This window comes from Syngnathus scovelli, unplaced genomic scaffold, assembly GCF_024217435.2.
Source record: "Syngnathus scovelli strain Florida unplaced genomic scaffold, RoL_Ssco_1.2 HiC_scaffold_380, whole genome shotgun sequence".
In the NCBI taxonomy this organism is placed as follows: Eukaryota; Metazoa; Chordata; class Actinopteri; order Syngnathiformes; family Syngnathidae; genus Syngnathus; species Syngnathus scovelli.
In genome coordinates, this window is record NW_026061478.1 from 13,945 (window position 1) to 17,500 (window position 3,556).

Below are 3,556 nucleotides of genomic sequence, written 5' to 3' on the forward strand. Positions count from 1 at the left end.
CGGAGCTCCGACGCTCCTCCGCGGGACCTCCGGCGGCCGGCGCGCTCGCGCACCACCCCCCGGCACCGCCGGGAGGCCGTGCGCGCGCGCGCAGAGCGGCCGAATAACGCTCCGCCGGCCCCGGGTGATTACCGAGAGGCTCCCCGGCCTCGCGGAGCTCCGACGCTCCTCCGCGGGACCTCCGGCGGCCGGCGCGCTCGCGCACCACCCCCCGGTGCTCCGGCGGCCCCGGGTGACGACTAAGAGGCTCCCCGGCCGGCCTCGCGGAGCTCCGGCGCTCCTCCGCGGGACTTCCAGCGGCCGGCGCGCTCACGCACACACCCCCCGGCACCACCCGGGAGGCCGTGCTCGCGCGCCAAGTGGCCGAAAATAGCTCCAAGCCCAGCGGATCGGCTGCTTGGAAGCACCGCGCCGTCCGGCTCCACCTGGTACCTCGCACGGCTCTCATCTCCCCCCCGCACGGACTTCCGAGCGCTCGGGGAGACGCTCGGAAGCTGCCGGTGCCGCCGCGGCGGGGAATTGCCTCCCTCTGGCGGACGCGGCGAGTAAAAACACCACCTCTCGCACTTTGCGCACACTTACTTGCGTGGGTCCGCTTCCGATGACACTTTGAGCGGCCAAACGGCGGGAGTAACTACGACTCTCTTAAGGTAGGCTCACTTGACATTTATTTATGTATTTATTTATTTTTGACGGTTCGCGGAGGCGATGACGCTCCGCGCGGGTAAACGGCGGGAGTAACTGTGACTCTCTTAAGGTAGCCTGACTCGACGTCTTTTTCAACGGTGGCTGGAGGACCCGGGCGGTTCTCGGGGGTGCGTCGCTCCTCACTTTTGACGCCCGAGGAGGCTCCCGGCACCTCGGCTACGCGTTTTCGGCGGCCCGCTGAGCTTCCAGAAGACCTCCAGCCGGTTCTCCCGGTGCTTTCCTCCTCACGTTTTAAGCCGGCCGAGGCTCCCGGCACCCCGGCCAAGCGTTTCCCACGGCCCGCTGAGCTTCCAGGGGACCTCCGGCCGGTTCTCCGCGCGCTTTCCTCCTCACTTTTAAGCCGGCCGAGGCTTCCGGCACCCCGGCCAAGCGTTTCCCACGTCCCGCTGAGCTTCCAGGGGACCTCCGGCCGGTTCTCCGCGCGCTTTCCTCCTCACATTTTAAGCCGGCCGAGGCTCCAGGCACCCCGGCTAAGCTTTCTCCACGGCCCGCTGAGCTTCCAGGGGACCTCCGGCCGGTTCTCCGCGCGCTTTCCTCCTCACTTTTAAGCCGGCCGAGGCTTCCGGCACCCCGGCCAAGCCTTTCCCACGGCCCGCTGAGCTTCCAGGGGACATCCAGCCGGTTCTCCGCGCGCCCCCCTCCTAACTCGACGCCCGAGGAGGCTCCAGGCACCCCGGCCGAGCCTTTTCGGCGGCCCGCTGATCTCCCGGAGGTCGCAACGGGGAATTGCCTCCCTCTCGCGGACACGGCGCGTAAATGCACCGCCTCTCGCACTTTGCGCACACTCACTCGCATCGCTACGCCTCCCGTGGCACTTTAAGCGACCGGGACCACCGCGAGCGCGGGCGATGACTAAGAGGCTCCCCGGCCGGCCTCGCGGAGCTCCGACGCTCCCCCGCGGGACTTCCGGCGGCCGGCCGGAGCCTCGGCACGGCTGCCGCACTCCCTAATAACACCCCGCGGACCCCCGCGAGCCGAACGCTCGCTGCCGCGGGCGACCCGTGCCAAGGCGGACGCGTGACGGCGCGGGAGCCCTCGGCACTATATCACGGTCACGTATGTAGTCAAATCGTGTAAAATCACCGTTAGTTTATTCATAATATAGGTAATAATTAAATAAATATTAACATCGCGTATATCATTAATAAACACATGTATGTATTTATTTAATAATTAAATAAATATTAACATCGCGTATAATCATGCGCAATACTTCGTGGCCGACCGGGGAACCGGCGAAGGCGGACGCATCGCGGCGCGAGAGCCGTTGGCACTTTGGAAAAATAAATAAATAAATAAATAAATAAATAATAATTCGCCGACCGGGCTCCGGGGGGAGAGGCCGATTTTTGGCCGTTCGTGGCCGACCGGGGAACCGGCGAAGGCGGACGCATCGCGGCGCGAGAGCCGTTGGCACTTTGGAAAAATAAATAAATAAATAAATAAATAAATAAATAATTCGCCGACCGGGCTCCGGGGCAAGAGGCCGAATTTTCGCTCGTTCGGGCCGACCGGGGAACCGGCGAAGGCGGACGCAGCGCGGCGCGAGAGCCGTTGGCACTTTGAAAAAAAAAAAAAAAAAAAAAAAAAAAATTCGCCCACCGGGCTCCGGGGGAAGAGGCCGGCTTTTCGCCGTTCGCGGCCGACCGGGGAACCGGCGAAAGCGGACGCGCTCTCTAACGAGCCCCGCCGGCCGGAGGAAGTGCGCCCTCTGGCGGACACGCCGTTGTAAATGAATGGGGTTTGGCACTTAGTGCATTTTTCGCCCAAGTCGAAGCGCGCTCCGGGCGAGGAGGCCGGATTCTCGCCACCCGTGGCCGGCCGGGGAACCGGCCAAGGCGGACGCGCTCTCTAACGAGCCCCGCCGGCCGGAGGAAGTGCGCCCTCTGGCGGACACGCCGTTGTAAATGAATGGGGTTTGGCACTTGGTGCATTTTTCGCCCAAGTCGAAGCGCGCTCCGGGCGAGGAGGCCGGATTCTCGCCACCCGTGGCCGGCCGGGGAACCGGCGAAGGCGGATAGGCTTTCACGGAGGATCCGCCGGCTGGTCCGCGGGCCGATTAGGGTCCCGCGAGTGAGCGGTGGCGGTCCGGAATCCAGGCCGGCCAGGAGGCACCGCCAGGCGGATAGGCTTTCACGGAGGTCCCGCCGGCTGGTCCGCGGGCCGATTAGGGTCCCGCGAGTGAGCGGTGGCGGTCCGGAATCCAGGCCGGCCCGGAGCCACCGCCAGGCGGATAGGCTTTCACGGAGGAGCCGCCGGCTGGTCCGCCGGGGGAAGTGCGCCCTCTGGCGGACACGCCGTTGTAAATGAATGGGGTTTGGCACTTTGTGCATTTTTCGACCAGCGGCAACGCAGGCTGACGGGCGGCCGCTTCCGCGGGCCGGCACTACTCTACGGAGGCGCTAGCCGCCTCCGGTGGGGGCCGTGTGATCTCGCTGGATGCCCGAGGACCTTCCGCCAGGCCCGGCCGCAGCTTTTGCGCGCGCCCGGTCCTATTACCTGGTGGAAGCTGGAGGCCGGGGCTCGGCAGCTCGCTGCCCGGGGACCCTCCGCGAGGCCCGGCCGCAGCTTTTACGCACGGCCGCTGCTATTCTCTGGCTCCGGCTTCGTCCCGGAGGGTGCTTGGGGAACGGCGGCGCACACCGCGAACGGCCGGTGGCGGTCGGCCGGTGGCGGTCGGCTGGTGGCGGTCGGCTGGTGGCGGTCGGGGGTGGCGCTTGGGGATGGCGCTTGGGGATGGTGGCTGTCGGCTGGTGGCGGTCGGCTGGTGGCGCTTGGGGATGGCGCTTGGGGATGGTGGCTGTCGGCTGGTGGCGGTCGGCTGGTGGCGGTCGCCTTGTGGCGGTCG